Consider the following 17,192-nt stretch of genomic DNA (forward strand, 5'->3'; position numbering starts at 1 on the left):
CTCAGCCTGGCAGCAGCGTGAGGAGCACAGGCACAAGGAACTTCAACCAGACAAATTCAGGATGTGAGAAAACGGAAATGTTTGACAGAGATTAACCAGCTCTAGAACAATTCACAACGGGCACTGTTGGGTTCTCAGGCTCCAGCAATATTTAAGTAAAAAAAACACTTTTTACTTTCCCCAGAAAGATATTTTCCAGTTGAGATATGGAGTAACTCAGACACAACCAATGACTTGGATTATGCAGAAAAGCAGATCTCGTGTTCAATCCTTTTTGCCCTGAAGTCTGACTTGTTCTGACAGACCTTGGACCGTGTTTCCCTGCCAGCTGTTACCTACAAGAGCTGCAATTGTTATTTTTCTCCTGCTGAGATTGGCTGGTTCTGCACTAAAGCTGTTTTTGCCATGAGCTGTTTCTGGAAATCCCTTTTGGAGTTTATCATGCACTCACTGCATTTTGGGACTTCAGGCCAGTGAGGAAAAAATGTCCAGTTCGTGAAATTTGGGGCACCTGGTTTTTGAAGAGTCTCCCAGAAGCAATAATTTCAGGAAGAGAAGACAAATCATTGCTGGACTCATCCAGAATGTGACACTTAAATCAGACAAGCCTGAAATGTCCATTTTATGTACATAAATATGTCTACACAAACACTGTTATTATGCCCAAATGCTGGGACTAAACCAACTTAGAGTCTGAGCTTTTGACTGAGCAGATACTTTTCCTTTTGTATTTTCTAGCTCTAAATTAATTCATCTCTCACCTGAATTGGCATTTTCAGCTGTGGTCTCTCTGCACCTTTGCCTTTAGGCTGATGTGTTGAATGATATCAGTCTGGGTATTGATAAATTCATGGAATCATGGAATGGTTTGGGTTGGAAGGACCTTAAATCCCATCCAGTGCCACCCTTGCCATGGCAGGGACACCTTCCACTGTCCCAGGCTGCTCCAAGCCCTGTCCAGCCTGGCCTTGAAGCCTTCCAGGAATTCAACCCAATATATTCCCACAAATTCAGCAGAGAGGATCTGTAACTCCTTGCCTTGCTGTGGGATCAGGAGCAGCTCCTCTGGTCCCTCACCACCGAGGGAGGTTTCACTTCATGACCACACATTCCACAAGAAGCAGGTTTTGGTTAAACACCCTGGGCCACCTCAGACATGCCCCTGCCTTCAGCTCCCACTCAGTTTATGAAGACCCTCCTAAAATCCATCCCCACCTTCCTCCAATTCCAATGGTGCCCCATTGGCAGAGCCAACAACGGAGAATTTGCATCTCCAAAGCAGCAGCTCTGCAGCCAGTGCTCCCTGCTTGTCCTTGTTCCCCATGAGTAACGAGCTCCCTGCCTGGGAGAGGCACTGCAGCAAACCATCCCAACTCCACAAGCAGAGAAGGTGCCTCTTCAGCCTCCTCAGCCACCCAGCAGAGCTTCAGCCCAGCCTGGCGGGGTCGGGGAGCTCGGAGCTCAGCAAAGCTGCACCACCAACTGCTCCAAGCAGGTTGGGAAGCTAGGCAGGAACTGCAGCCTCAGGCCCCACAGCACTGCAGGCAAAGATGCTGATCTGGCTCTCAGGGAAAAGCGACAATCTCTTCTCATCAGTGCAAACTCAGGTCTTTATGGGACAACTTCTGCTTTTTACTAGAAATGTGTGTGAAGGGGAGGAGTGGCTGTGCTTGGAAGTTGAGATACTGAACAGTAAAATCTTCATTCCAGATGTTTCGCGTTTTAACTTGCATTTTTATTTCAAAACTTTTGAGTTTCATCTTTCCAAGTCCTTAAGGACGTGCTGGAATGGAGGGAAAATGTGCAAGTCTGTAAAAGAACAAGACGCGAAAATATCTAAACTTTCAATTCAATCTAGTTTTGAGGGGTTTTTTTATTTGTTTTTGGAGTACTGAGAATTTCTGTTCCTGATTCAGTGACTTTCTTTTGCAAAAATTGCCAGTGATTTCTCTCCTCTCCTTGCTGCATTAAGTTGGTATTTTTGTTTGAAGCGGGGAAAGATAAACGTGCTTTTTCTTAGTCAGGAGAAGAGCTGTGTTTCATGGGATCCCGGAATGGTCTGGGTTGCAAGGGACCTTGAAGCCCATCCAGTGCCACCCCTGCCATGGACAGGGACACCTTCCACTGTCCCAGGCTGCTCCAACCCCCATCCAACCTGGCCTTGGACACTGCCAGGGATCCAAGGGCAGCCACAGCTTCTCTGGGAATCTGTGCCAGGGGCTCCCCACCCTCCCAGGGAGGAATTCCTTCCCAAAATTCCATCTAACCCTGCACCCTTCAGCTTAAGGCCATTCCCCCTTGTCTTAACAAAACATTCCCTTGTGGAAAATCCCTCTCCAGATCTATAGGAAATGTTTCTGTTCCTATGAACTGATTCTGACATTGGTTAATTTTTTAGCATTTATATTGTGCATTTTTCCTGTTTGTATTGGACATCAGGAGGAATTTCTCCATGGAAAGGGTGGTCAGGCATTGGCAAGAGCTGCCCAGGGAGGTTTGGAGTTCCCAACCCTGGAGGTGTTCAAGGAATTCCTGGATGTGGCACTGAGTGCTCTGGGCTGGGGATGAGGTGGGCATTGGGCACAGGTGGGCTCAATGATCCTGGAGGGATTTTCTTTAATGATTCTACAATTCTCTGTTATTCTATATTTCATTGTTTGTCAATAATAGACCTCAACAGATGCTGCTATCAATGAATATGCAACAAAGCTCTTTAAAATTGTCAGTGCTTTAGAGAAGTGCAGCAGTTCCTTAGCACTGATTGAAAATCCGATCTTTTCCACATCCAGATATCCTGTTTATACTGGAAAGTGTTTGATTACAGCAAGCTGCAGACATTTTCATCTAGAAAAAGATGAGACATTTCAATCAGTGCTGAACAGCAGCAGAACTTAATGATGTGAAAAAAACCCTGAAATCCAGACTACATTAACTCTTATATGATAACACATTATCTGTGCTAGAGGGAGCAGAGTGTTCATGAAATAATGGGGAAATTATAAAACTAATATACACTGGACCAGAATTCCTTTTCTGAAACCAGGGATTATTTTTAGAAAGCTGGTATCTGGCAGAATTCCTGTTTAATGAAGTATTATATAATGGAAATAAATTGTCAGATGTTAATTTCTGCTGAATTAGGATTTCTGAATTTGAGAAGGCTCTTTTCAGGCTCTCCAGCCCAGTTTTCTAAGGAAAGGAGGCTGCTGGACTGGGGCTGCCTGTGCACAGGTTTCTGTCTGTGTTTGAACCTAGGGGTCAAGTTCAAGGGAATTTGGGGAGGCATTAGAGGTGTCAAAGGTCAGACAGGTCTTGTGAATTCTGGGAGAATCAGAAGCCAGATAAGTGCAAGAGACCCCATAAATCAGGAATGGATCAGAGCCCGTGATGTCCCAGATCTCCTCAGGTGTGAAGGTCACTGCAGGAGCACTGGGTCAGCCATGAACACAGCAGCAATTCCTGAACCCACGGCAATGGCCTGAATTCTGACTGCAGTCCCTGCAGTTCATGTGGATTATACCAACCCTTCAGGGCAGGATCTGCACCCCTACAGTGGGATAGGGGGGTCAGGGCCTTTCAGGACCTGCAGTCCCTGTCCTGGGGACACGGAGGTGTTGGGACAGAGTCACTCGCGTGAAGCTCCTCAGTGCCCCATCCTTCCCAAAAGTGATGTTTGCATTCAGCTGCTGGAGAAGCTCCTCGTGCCCAGCAGGGCTCCGAGGGTCATTTCCTGGGAATATCTCCGGCATCTGTGAGCAAGGCTGATGCTAATTCCGAGTGACAGGAGCGTCTTCTGGCCCAGGGCATCATCAGCAGGGCTGGGTGCTCAGAGCTGACAGCCTAGCTCCCCCAGCACACTCGGAGCTGTCACTGCCCGCTCGGCTGGGCTCTGCTGAGCTCATTCCAGAGCACAACAACTGCACCAGGCAGGGAGGCTGTGGGAACACTGTGAGGTGTGCAGGGCATGAGGCAGGGAGGGGATGAGGGGATGGTGATGCCATAGGATTTAACTTCTCTGTTTTTCATGTATCTGTAATCCTGTAATTTTTTAGTGTATAACTTTAGACTCCATACAGGGTGTTAAGTTACTATTCACTCATTTTTAGACAAAACAATTCCTCTAAGCTCGAAACCCAAGGACACCTTACTGTCTCAGGCACTGAGATATGTAAACAACAGTGAATTGGGGAGAGTAAATTTGGAGTAATTGACTTCATTACCTGAAGCTGTAACTGGAGGATTAACCCCAGATATGCAAATGGCCAGAACTTCTAAAGTATGAAAACCTTGTGACTTGCTGTCCATTTTGGGTGTAGCCCTGGGTGGGCTGTGTCTGCCCTAAATGCACCTGAGGACCCTTCAATAAATTTAACTGCTTTTTATTCTCTTAACTTTGTCTTGACTCTGTTTTAGGTAAGCTTGTCTGGCATCAATGAGAGAGGATGAGGGAGGCTTGGCAGCCCAAACCAGGCTCCCTCACCAGGCTAACCAGGACATGGAGTGAGCTCATCTAGAGCCAGGGATGATGGTTACAGGATTGGGATGCTGCCTGAAGTCCTGCTGGAGAAAGAGTTCTGCTCCAGCTGGGATTGGGTTCATTTACTGCTGGCAGCTCCTGCAGTGCTGAGCTTTGGGATCATTGTCGGAACAGTGCTGACAGCACCCCTGAGACTGAGCTGGGGCTGAGCAGAGCTCACTCTGAATCAAGGAGTTTTCAGTGTCCCTGCTGTGCCAGAGAGGAGCTCCACAAAAAGCCAGGAGACAGCAGGTCCAGGACAGCTGAACTGACCAGAGGGATATTCCAGACCAGGAAACATCATGCTCAGAACATGAAATGTACCAAGTTGTATAAAAGGGGCCACCTTGTGTCTTTGGGATAGGAAATAGGGAAGATCCATCCCTGTGATGGGAAGTGTGGACTTTACATCTTGGCTGGAGAAGGGGCCCATGTGCTTTGATCCCAGAATCCCAGGATGGTCTGGGTTGGAAGGGACCTTGAAGCCCATCCAGTGCCACCCCAGCCACGGGCAGGGACACCTTCCACTATCCCAGGTTGCTCCAAGCCCTGTCCAACCTGGCCTTGGACACTGCCAGGGATCCAGGGGCAGCCACAGCTTCTCTGGGAATCTGTGCCAGGGCCTCAGTGCCCTCTGAGTAAAGAATTGCTTCCTAATCAGGGTCACATTCCTTCTGGAAAACATTTCCCCAAGAAAAGGGCTGGGTATGAAACCCAGCTTGTTCCCCTAAGCTTAGATCATCCCTGGAAAAGCACAGAAGGATGTGAACTTCTCCCAGAGCTGGGATGGTGCCTGCAGGTTGAACAAATGTCTATGGAGCCGTGAGCAGGAGAATGGGGAGGGACAGAAGGGTCTTGGATGTGCCCTTTTAATGCACAGGGAGCAGCTGTTCCCTGGTTGCTTCAGAGCCTCTTCTTCCCAACACTTGAAACAATGGTGTTTGTATTGAGATGTTGCATAATAAATATCTTTAATTTGCACTAGTCTAAGGGGGACTTGGGGTGACAGTTTGGGGTCAATGCTGTGCGGCCAGTTCAGCTCAGGGGAAGAGCTGAGCTCTCCCAGAGGGTGTCTGACACAGCAGCCCCACTGCAGACAGCCCTGGCTGATGGATCCCTCCTCCCTGGGATTCACATGGCAGCAGCATTTGAGGGAAGCACGTTGACCTCTGTTTTTTTGGTATTCGGAGTTTCCTACACCCAGTGATATGGGAGGTAAAATAACCTGGGGCAGTGCAAAGCTCCAGGAACAAAACAGGAGAGCATGTGTAGCTCTGGGCTGGGAGTTCTGCAGAGGTCCAGGGAAATCTGATGGAAGCAGTTTTCACATTTTTCAGATATCTGGGAATTTTTGGTTTGGGTTGAGAAAATCCCCTCCTCTGTGTTCCTGTTCAGAGGGAGCATTTGGCTTCTCAGGAATTGCTCAGTTCCTGGTTTAATGCAGAATTTCAAATCAAGTTTAAAAGATCTGCCAAGACAACAGTGAGATAGGTGCCCTCAATCCTCCTCGCTGGAGAGAGGTCCAACATCCCATCTTGAACCAAAGAGCACGAAAGCTCCTGTGGTCCAACAATGCCCCAAGGTGTCTGGGGAATTCATCTGTCCCCGGAATATTGACACTTTTGCTCCTCAGATTTGCCTGTCCCACTGGGAGCTGGGCTGGAAGTGATTAATTAGTCCTTGGCTAAACACTTAGAGATTCTCAGATGAAAGGCAGCGTGGAAGTCCAAAGGATGTGGAACATTTATTACCAGCTGAGAGGGACATGAAGAGCTGCAGAGTGTTGAAAGGAGTCCTGCCAATTAATTTACACTTACACAGAAGTGTTAGGGTTGTTGTGCTGAAAGTTTTGCTTTTCTGAAAATTGAAAAATAAGAAGTCAAACCAAAATCAAAAAGTAAACATGGAAAGGGTCGAGACTCCTTGGATAATGTGATGCTTTTCCATGTTCAGTTTTGCTGATGAAAGCTTTAACACTTGAAAATTCAGTGATTGTCTGATTCTCAACAATAATGCAAAGGAAATATGTAAAGGCTCATTTATTGCTGTGAAAGGCAGGTAAAATAAAGCTGCTAAGAAAGTGAGGATGCTGTGGTGAACTAGCCTGTCCACAGGGAAGGAAAAATGGTTTGGCTGCTTTTCCTCTGAGCTGAAATACAAGACACAACCAGAGCACTTAACCCAGGAATAAATAATTAGCGTTTCGAGAATGTGTTAATGAGGTGCTAATTAAAGGTGGGTAAGGAGGAGGGAGGCAGAGCAGAGGAAGGATTTGTCCTGCAGAGCTGTCCCAGCTCTGGGCACAGCTCAGCACATGGAGCTGCTGGAGAGTCCAGAGGAGCTCCAGGATGGGCAGAGGATGGAGCAGCTCTGCTGGGAGAGCTGGGGGTGTTCAGCTGGAGAAGAGACCAGGGGTGACCCAACTGTGACCTTCCTGGGCCTGAAGGAGCTGCAGGAAAGGGGGAGAGACTTGGGACAAGGGTTGGAGGGACAGGACATGGGAATGGCTTCCCACTGTCAGAGGGCAGGGAGAGATGGGATATTGGGAAGGAATTGTTCCCTGGGAGGGTGGGGAGGCCCTGGCACAGGGTGCCCAGAGAAGCTGTGGCTGCCCCTGGATCCCTGGCAGTGTCCAAGGCCAGGTTGGACAGGGCTTGGTGCAGCCTGGGACAGTGGAAGGTGTCCCTGCCATGGCAGGGGTGGCACTGGATGGGATTTAAGGTCTCTTCCAGCTCAAACCACTGTGGGATTCTATGATTAAAGTTTTGTATTAAAATCAGTGAAACTCGTAAAGGAGCGGTGATTTTATTGCCTTCCTTTGAATTTTGAACCAAGCTAAGGTTAAACCCATTGGCTGCAGAGAGCTGCTGCTGGCAGGCCTGGGGAGGGCTGTGGATCTGCTGGGGCAGTTCCATCTTCAGCTCCTCAGTTTAGGATTGTGGTTGTAGCTTTCTATAACACAACTGTGGTGCCCCACGGAGGGGCTGGAGGGGACTTTTCCCCTTTTCCAGCAGCTCCTGGGCACCAGCTGTGGGAGCAGCAGGACTGCAGTGCAGAGCCTCGGGAGAAACAGACACTGGGTGCCACCAGGGCAGAGCTGTCAGTGAGCTCAGAATGAAACACAAGAAACAGGAGGTGAGAGAGACCCTGAGTGCTCCATGTGCAGATCGAGGGGGCCATGAGCACTCGAACACCATCATTTGGGCTCTGCAATTAGAAATCCAGACCAAGCTTGAGGTGATTACCCAGAGCACTGCTGGCAGTGCTTACCAAGGTCCGCTGAGAAGAGGAACCGATTTATGCTCAGATCAAAGCCCCTCCTTTGGAAATAGAGGAGCTGAGTCATCCCTTGCTCTCCACAGAGATCACAGAGCTCTAGTTTGCCATTCGTGCGGTGCAAAGTCCACAAAATCTACAAGTATAATAAAATTATGTGTGTGGGGAGAGGAGGGGAAGAAATGTAAATTTGTGTTTTGATGATTTATCTTGGAAAACAAAAAAGAAAGTCTCATCAGAAGGATCTGAAGCCTCTGGATAATGAGACTTGTTGATTCCACCCAGATTGTGCCTTTGGATGCTTTTAAGAAAGTGAATTACATTTGTCAGTAAATATCCACTGCAGCAATAGGGGGAATATGGCTTTTTCATGGAATCCCAGAATTGTTTGGGTTGGAAGAGAAAACCTTAAAGCCCATCCAGTTTCACCCCCTGGTTGTTTTTTTTTGTTATTGTTGTTGTTATTGATTTTTGTGGGTTTTTTGTTTTTTGTGGGGGTTTTTGTGTGGGTTTTTTTTTTTGTTTGTTTGTTTGTTTTTCTGTTGTTTGTTTGGTTTTTTTGTTTTCCTTTGCTGATTGACCCTGGCCTCAGTAAATCTTTTCTTTCTAAGAAAACCACATGATAGAAAAGAATGATTTGTTGTTTCTTTATGCATTAACTTACCCTTGGTGGATTTTCAGGACAGGTTTAACCTTTGCCTGCTGCTGGTACCAACTGGAACATATGCAGAGTTCAAAGGATGGGCTGGGAGCATGGGAAAGGCTGGGAAATAGGCAGGGAGACTTTAAGATAAAGCAGCAAACAGATGGAGGAGCAGTTTTAAAATGAGCAATGCACTGCCCATCCCATTGCCCAGAATCATCCCAGGAAAGTGTTCTGCATCCTCTGGGACTCAGATTGGCAGAAAACCTTGTCTGGAAACTCCCTAAGTCCTTTTACCCTGAATTCAGAAGTTCAGACTTTCACATCAGTCGATAACCCCAGCACAGGGCTCTGTGTGATGATGGAATTCTGCTCCTAGGGATCCCTGCCTGGCTCCCCTGTGCCCAGGGACAGATCTGAGTTAAAATTCTGCTCCCAGAAACCTCTCCCTGAACCACCTGTTTCCTCTGCAGGACAGCTCCTGGAGCTGACGTGATGGTCCATGACATTTTCCACCTGGTTTCCCAGGAAAGTCTGCAAAGTATCCACACATCAGCTCTGACCTGAAGTCTGATAGTGATCAGTCCTTGAAAAAAAGAAAATAAAATGTCCTTGCTCAAGGCTTTCTCATAAACCCGGAAGGGAGGGAAGGAAAAATGCCTCTGTGTCTCCAGGAGCAATGTGCTGCTCCCAAAGGAGATCTGAGTGCCCTGACAGGATGCATGCAGGGAATGGCTGCTTTGATGGCCCTGTAGGAGGGGAGAAATCATTCTCCAAACTAAGGCCTAATTCTGATCTATGTTTTGGACAGGGCCTGATGCTCTTGGTGCAGCTCCTGTGTCAGGGGTGGTTTTCAGAGCAGTATTTTGGCTTTAGACAGCTCAGCATGGTTCTCTGGGCTGGCTTTAGTCAGGTACAAATCTGAACAAACTCTGACCAATGTCTGCTCTCATTTCCCACGGCTGCCTGAAGAAGCAGGCACAGCTCATCTGTCAGTGATGCCATGAGCCCCAGTGACCCTGCAGTGCTTCCATGGACTGTCTGTGGTTCACTCTCAGCACTCAACAAATGCTCCACGTTTGCACTGAGCGAAATGAAGGCAAGAGTAGGACTTGCTAAGTACGGCAGAAATTGTGATGTTCTTCAACAGAATGGGAAGCGTTTAGAATGAATCATGGAATCCCAGGAGGGCTGGGGTGGGAAGGGACCTGAAAGATCATCTAATTCCATCCCCCTGCCATGGGCAGGGACACCTTCCAGTATTTCAGGTTGCTCCAAGCCTCAACCTCATCCCAACCTTTCCTTTCAACTGCCTCCCTTACACCCCACCTCACTCTTACTTTTTTTAAGCATTGCACTCCCACACACACAAGATACAAGGCTGCTCCACCTGTGTCTTTCCCTGAACCTTACCAGCCTATTTTTGACCCAAATTAGGTTGTGGACCCTATGAGACAGAAATAAAGCACCTGCCATGGCTGCAGAGCTCCCATCAGCTCTGGCAATAATTGGTAATCATGAGGAGCTTTGTGATTTGCCAACCCTTCTGCAGAAACACCCCAGACTGCTCATGTGAGCTGTGAGTGCACCAAGGTCCCAGAGGCCAGCTGAGGCCCTTGGTTTTATATGCTCAGGCAATTTTATACACTCAGCCAGATTTATACACTCAGCCAATTTTCCATACTCTACCCTAGTGCTGAGAGAAACCTACTCAGGCAGGTAATGCCTTTCCCTCTCCTGCACGCAAGCTTTGGCTCTGTAAGGATTTTCTCTGTCCCAACACCCTCTCTAGAGGGAGCTCTCCTCTGGACTGGCTCTGTTACCTCAGACGTACAGACAGAGCAACTGTGGAGCTCCTCTAAGCTCTTTCTGCTGGAACTGTGAGAGGTTTCATCCTCCTCAGCCACCTGCAAATCACCTGTTCTGGAGGTGCAGCTCTTGCCCTTTGTACCCAGCATTCAGGTGGTTGTGAGCTCACGTCCTGTGCTGCTGGACTGTCTCCAGACAGCTCCATCCTGTCCTTCCTTGGCATCCCCGGACAGCTGGACACATGGGGTGACCCCAGCAGACATTGTGGGACAATGAACTCAGCCTGGAGAAGATTTGGGGTTACTTAATTGTGACCTTCCAGGACCTGAAGGGGCTACAAGAAACATGGAAAGGGACTTTGGACAAGGGTCTGGGATTACAGGACAAGGGGGAATGGCTTCCTACTGTCAGAGGGCAGGGAGAGATGGGATATTGGGAAGGAATTGTTCCCTGGGAGGGTGGGGAGGCCCTGGCACAAGGTGTCCAGAGAAGCTGTGGCTGCCCCTGGATCCCTGGCAGTGTCCAAGGCCAGGTTGGACAGGGCTTGGAACAGCCTGAGACAGTGGAGGTGTCCCTGCCATGGGAGAGGTGGCACTGGATGACCTTTAAGGTCTCTCCCAACCCAGTCCATCCTGGGATTCTGGGATTCTGTCTGTGAAGCAGAAGGGACAGCAAGCATCCCACATGGGACACTTCTAGAAATGTGAAGTTGGTTCTTAACCAATTTAGCAAACACCTCACAAACTGGTGAAGGAATCATGGATATGGAGCAAGTAAAGAAAATCTCTGGAGCAGATTAATATTTTAAAAGTTGTGCCAGATTTTACAGACAGCATTGTGTGGGTCAACTGCTGCTCCCCCCACAGCCCTCAGGCAGTGCCAGGAGTTTCCTCCATGTGCCCAGAACTGCTGCATGCACCCATAGAGTGGCACCGAGGGTTCTGGGAGCTCAGGGGCTGAAGCAGGATTTGCCAACACAATTTTGATTGACTTTAAGGCCTAGAAAAATGCTTTAGAGAATATTCATTGTTTTCTAATTTGGTATTTGGTAGACCCCTTTTTCTTCTCTCCAACGTCACTGAAGCAAATCCACGGATTTGTTTCCCCAAGGCTTTATTTAAAAAATTCTCAATCCAAAGGCAGAACTCAAAATCTTCTCTCTCTCAATACTTTTTGTATTTGTGCTTTTTAAATGAAACAACATTTATGATTCACTCTGTTCAGTTGTGAATATGAACTGTCCCCCTGGGATTTGTGTTAAAAAGAGGTGAGTTGATTATTGCAGTACCTTCTCAGGCACTTCCACTTAATCAATATTTTCAATTAAAATGGTGACTATCTTAGTATCTTCTTCTCCATCTGATATGGTTGAGGATTCAGGGCTTTATGGCAGTGATACTCAGCTAGGAAACTTGGGACAGCTGGAACCATGGAATTATGGAATCATGCAATGGTTTGGGTTGGAGGGACATCAAAGCCCATCCATGGCAGGGACACATTCCACTGTCCCAGGCTGCTCCAAGCCCTGTCCAGCCTGGCCTTGGACACTGCCAGGGATGATTTTCAGTCCAGCAGCTCCTGTGCCCTCCTCCCTTTGAATTTCTTATTCTGCCTCCTGCCTTTCCCCTGCTTTACAAACATGCTGTGCTGAGCTGTGACACAGCGTGGGCAGCTTTAATCCCAGAGCTCAGGCAGGTGCTGCCAAAGGCCCAGACAAAGGGGAACAAAGCAGATCCTCCTTTTCCATCCTGTCTGGGCTCCAGCATCTGGAATAGCCCAGCACCTTTGTGCATCCATCACAGCACATGAGATCGATGTGGGATGTGATCCATCCCTGAGGAAGATAAAGAGTATCCATTTACCACAGTTATAATTAATATCTCTATTATAATGTAGCATGGAGAAGGGAAGGCTTTGGGAGAGCTCATTGTGGCTTTCCAGTGCCTAAGGGAAGCTGCTAAAATGGTGCTAGTGACAGGACAAGGGACAATGGGTTCAAACTGCCAGAGGGCAGGGATGAATGGGATATTGGGAAGGGATTGTTCCCTGGGAGGGCAGGGAGGCCCTGGCACAGGGTGCCCAGAGAAGCTGTGGCTGCTCCATGAGAGCCCTGAGCATCATCTGTGAATCTCTGTCAAACCTAACTCTGTGTTTAAAGCAAAGCTCTCCCTGTGTGTTCCATGGTCCTCCAGACCTGTTAAAAACCCTCTGCTGGGCTGCAGAGTGCCTGAATTTTCAACGTGAAACCTCCATCTGTTCATCTGAAATCTCCCCAAGTTGTAAAATTTCATCAGAAAAGGGTGATGCTTTGACAAGCGATGACATCAGATTGTTCTGCTTCTGTTTTCTGTGGATCCAGAGCCTGCTGTCCAGATGGTGGATCCACCTTCCATATTCAGAAGTGAGAGCCTGTTCCCCTTATGGGGAATTTGTGCTAATTAAAAAGTAGCATTTTTACTGAAAATAGAATAAAAATATTTGGAAGTTTTAGAGCATTTTGGAAGCAAATAAAAAAACTGGGAGGAAGGACAGTAGTTCTGCCTCCCAAAAAACAAGGGTTTTTTCCCTTAATTTCTTAGGAAAGTTGGGGTAAACTTTTTGAAGGAGATGCAGGATGAGGTTTTCCTTTTTAGGGACAATCCTTTCACTTTCTAAGCTGCAGAATCTGACTGGTATTGACTGGTAAGACTGGGAGGAATTGCACATGCAGTGCCTGGGGACTGTTCTGGCTCAGGGCAGAGGCAAAGTCGGAGTAACCAAGGGAGAGAGAGACAAATCCCTGTCCCTTCCTGCAGAGAAAGGAAGCTCCTGCCCTCACTTCTCCCATCCAGGTGGGACTGGCACAGGTTGAGGCTGCCCCTGGATCCCTGGCAGTGTCCAAGGCCAGGTTGGACAGGGCTTGGAGCAGCCTGGGACAGTGGAATGTGTCCCTGCCATGGCAGGGGTGGGAATGGATGGACTTTAAGATCTCTTCCCACCCAAACCATTCTGGGATTCAGTAATTCCATGATTTCCTGTTGCTATGCCATGAGCTGATCTGGTTTGTGGTCCTGGGAATGGTGCCAGTTCTGTGGCAAGACTGGAGCCAGGAAAAAGAGGGAATAGGGAGAAAAAAGGCCCCAAGAACAGCTGAGTCCATGTCTCTGTGAAGGCTGAAAAGCACCCAAGCCTGTCAGATGTAAACCCCTCCCTCTTGCTGACGTTTCTCCAGGTTTTCCCAGTGGGAAACCAGTGAGAAATGGTGGTGTGAAATCAAGTCAGGCACTTGTCACCACTCAGTGCTGTGCTTCAGAGGGCTAAAAAACTGCAAAGAAGGGCAGGAAAATATGGGCCAGAGCGAATTCTTTCCCTGTGGTTTCCTCTTTGACATCTCAAGTGGGATATTATCTCCCAGGGGAAAATACAAATTATCATTTCCCTCCAAGAACTCCAGAGAGAAGGAAATAACAACACCCTTGATCTCCCACCCAGCAGCAATTTGCACTCCCTGTTTTTCAGGCACAAAGTTCTGCTGGCACCTCAGGGAACTGAATGAATTCTGCCAAGCAGGATTAGTGCTTTTGGGAGAGGTTTGCTTTTTCTTTAGGATCTGATTTGGATCTTTTGTTTTTCTCTCTTTTTTCCCACTGAATTGCTTCAAGCACTTCCTTGACTTTCACCAGAGTGTCATATGGATCAGATTAAACATTAAATTGGGATTTGCAGATAAAATCAGCCAATTGCAGAAGTCAACAGCTAAAGCCCCTGACAGGGACATGTCCCCTTAATAATGAAAAATTGCCCAGCATCCGATGCTGAAGGAGAGGAGCTCCTGAATTAAGCAGCTCCTCAATCTTTCCATTCACACTGAAGGAAGAGGCCAATGCCATTTCCAGTGAATATTCCGGGTCACAAGATAACAGACTTTTAACAGGAAACATCCAAAGGGGCAGGAATAAAAGCAGATAAATAAATGAAAGGATTTAATCTTCAAGGCTAAGTCTGCATTGCAAGGAAGAGCTGAAGTTGACATGCATAAATAAAAATATAAATAAATACAAATACAAATACAAATACAAATACAAATACAAATACAAATACAAATACAGATGTAATTAAAGTGGTTTAAGAGCTGAGAAAGGTCAGGGTGCTACCACAACAAAGCAGCCAAGTAAGGTCCCTGGAAAAGCTTCTCAGGGTGTTATTGACCTGGAAAACCCATGGGTTTTGGAGGAATAGCATTTAGGGAAATATGAACTTATTTCCTTACAAAAGTTTGGTCCTATTCACACTTAAAACTCCCCTTGGAGTGCTCAGGCCGTGGTGGGTTGGCCCTGGCTGGACTCCAGGTGCTCCCGAAGCTGCTCTGTCCCTGCTCTTCCCAGCTGGACTGGGCAGGGGAAATGGGATGAAAAGCTCTGGGTGAGGATAAGGACAAGCAGAGATCACTCAGCAGTTGCAGCCTTGGGCAAAACAGACCCAACCTGGGGAACTGAGATTAATTTTCTGCCAATAAATCAGAATAAAATAATGAGAAATAAAACTAAATCCTAGAACTCCTTGTGTGGTGCTCCCAGGAGCCAGGTGGACCTTCCAAAGGAAGAGCCTCTTTTCTCCTGCATTTGTTCCCATTGAAAGACATTTTCTGGCAGAGGAGAAGTGGTGGTTTTGTTCTCAATTCTTGGCTCCTCCCTGATGAACTTCTGCCCTGCGAATGAATGAAATCAGTATTTTATTCCCTGTCTACGAGATGCTGCTGCTTTGGAGGCTAAAGTGTAATGAACTTGCTGTTTATTACAATTAACAAATAAATCCCTGCACCTTTAAATTAGATCATAAATCTCTCCATGCAATTCAATACTGCAGTAATGATGTTTTCCTTCCTAGAAGAGATTCTCCAGTGATAGGAGCAAGGCAACTTCTCTTCCAAATGATGCAACCCGAGGACATTCCCTGTGACACACTTGGCCTTTGTGTCAGTGCTTCCTTCCCTTAGAATCACCTGAGAAGTGCTTTGACCACAGCTCTGCCAGCTGGAGAATGATGGATCAGAGAAAACTACTTTCTGCAGGTTTTCCACCGGAGTCTGGATGTGGCAATTGGGAATGTGGTGGTTTATTGGGATTCTGGTGCTGCTGGGGTGATGGTTGGACCGGATAAACTTGAAAGTCTCTTCCAGCGCTGATGATTCTGTGATCTAAAGGACTCAACTTGACCTCCACACCTGGGCTTGTGGATCCTCCTTTCCTCCTTTCACACACAGCTCAGGTGCTAAAATCCTGTCCTTCTCCATCCCTTTTATCCTTCTGCTTTCCCCAGCAGCAACGTTGCCTCTCCCTCCTCCCATGATGTTTGGCAAAATATTCACTCAAGGCTCTGTTTACTAAGGACTGGTGCCACTTGAAGCTCACAGTAATCAAAACTGCTGCTAATTAGGTGCAGTGCAATTAAATCACTGCCTTCCAGCGAATCAAAGACACAAACCTGATTAACAATAATAATTCAAAACAATTAAGCAGCTACTGCTGGACTTATTTTCATCCAACTTGCAGGAAATGAACCTTCTCTCCAGCAGGTCTTTTGCTCCCAGGTAAACAAAGCAAATAACATCAACTCTATAAAGAGAAAAATCAATAAAAGATCATTTGCAACTTGTAAAAGGTTTGCAAATCTGTGCAGGAAGAGTAGATTGCGTTTAATAAAGCTTCAATAAATTGTGTGTTTACAAGGTGGAATTTGAAACAACTATGGTGATGGAGGGATGGATGCAGGGATGGAATTAGAACCAGCTGACTGTTTAAAGCACGGGGACCTCTCTCCCCCTCCCCCTCCCCCTCCCCCTCCCCCTCCCTCTCCCTCTCCCTCTCTCCTTGTGTTATTTTCTGGCAGAAATTCCTAATGGAATAATTTCAGCAGAAGTTAGAGTTTTGCTTTTGAATTTACAAAAGCTTTTGAGTGCACAAGTTTTCTTGGTTTCACTGTAAGATCAGAATTTTTCTGGTGACAAAAGAGGGACAGAATTGGCCCAGAAGGGTGCAGGGCCTATTCCCACTGTCTGGAATTCTGCTTCACCCCCAGCACTCCCAGCCAAGGAAGATCCTTTAGGATGTGCTAGGTTTGGTCTGAAACAAAGGCAATTCTTGCTCTGTACTCACCCCAGAAGCAGCTGAGCGAGGCTTGGCAGGAGGGTCAGGACCAATCTGCACTTCCTTGTGTTTTCTGTTTCTCCTGGATTTAGATTTGTGATGTGAAGGTTGGAGCAGCTGGAGGCACCAGCCTTGGCCCTGGGGCTTGGTTATTCGGGCTGAACACATTTATTAAAGCACCTTTTCTAGGAATTGGATAAAGACAGTGGATTTGAGGCATTGCAGACAGCTGCCTTTGCTATTTGCAAGAGCAAACCCACAGAAAAACCTGCCCTGAGACCTACTGCAAGGGCTAAGGAAACCTGGAGAGATCCTAGGACTGAGGAGGTACTGGAAGTTTTCCTTTGGCTGGGGAATTTGTTTCGCTGTGAAAGGTCACAGTTGTTAAAGTTTAAGTCCTTGCCCTTGTGTTTTATGCAGAAGCCCTTTAAGATTTTATGGAGGAGTCAGTGGAGTGTGGCAGGCGAAGGAGTGAGGGCCATGGCAGAGCACTGTGTCCTCCGCCATCCTTCCCACACAATTCCTGGAAACTGCAGAAATCCCCTCTGGCTCCTCAGGGAATGGCACTGAAATATCTCAGCTGGGAAAGGTGTTTGTCCTTAGCTGGAGACATCACAAAACCTGTGTGGTGGTTTTGATTGGCCCAAAACATCAGTAAAGTATTTTTAACATCTAGAAGAAATTTGGAGCCCTCAGAAGCTGTTGTGGTAGGCCTGGGGAGGTGTCTGAGGGGTGGGGAGTGGCACAAAGATGGCTCCTGTATGTCCTCAGTGAAAGTTCTGGAAGTTTTTACATCAAGTCCAGCAGAAACAATCTCTGATGG

General features: G+C 47.3%; 1 protein-coding gene and 1 long non-coding RNA gene across 4 annotated transcripts in view; one reads left to right on the forward strand and one right to left on the reverse strand.

The window, feature by feature from the left end:
* The window catches only part of LOC146426384 (acid-sensing ion channel 2), a 377,298-nt gene that overhangs the window by 93,296 nt on the left and 266,810 nt on the right, over positions 1-17,192 (forward strand). The gene's annotated exons all lie outside the window — the stretch shown is intronic.
* LOC146426385 (uncharacterized) lies at positions 13,979-17,123 on the reverse strand. The gene is made up of 3 exons (XR_014856658.1): positions 16,379-17,123; positions 15,708-15,838; positions 13,979-14,931 (listed from the first exon to the last, which is right to left on the reverse strand). It is a non-coding gene; the product is annotated as an uncharacterized LOC146426385 (long non-coding RNA).

The sequence above is a fragment of the Lichenostomus cassidix genome, chromosome 27, assembly GCF_008360975.1.
Source record: "Lichenostomus cassidix isolate B80296 chromosome 27, HeHo_3.0, whole genome shotgun sequence".
NCBI classification, from domain to species: Eukaryota; Metazoa; Chordata; class Aves; order Passeriformes; family Meliphagidae; genus Lichenostomus; species Lichenostomus cassidix.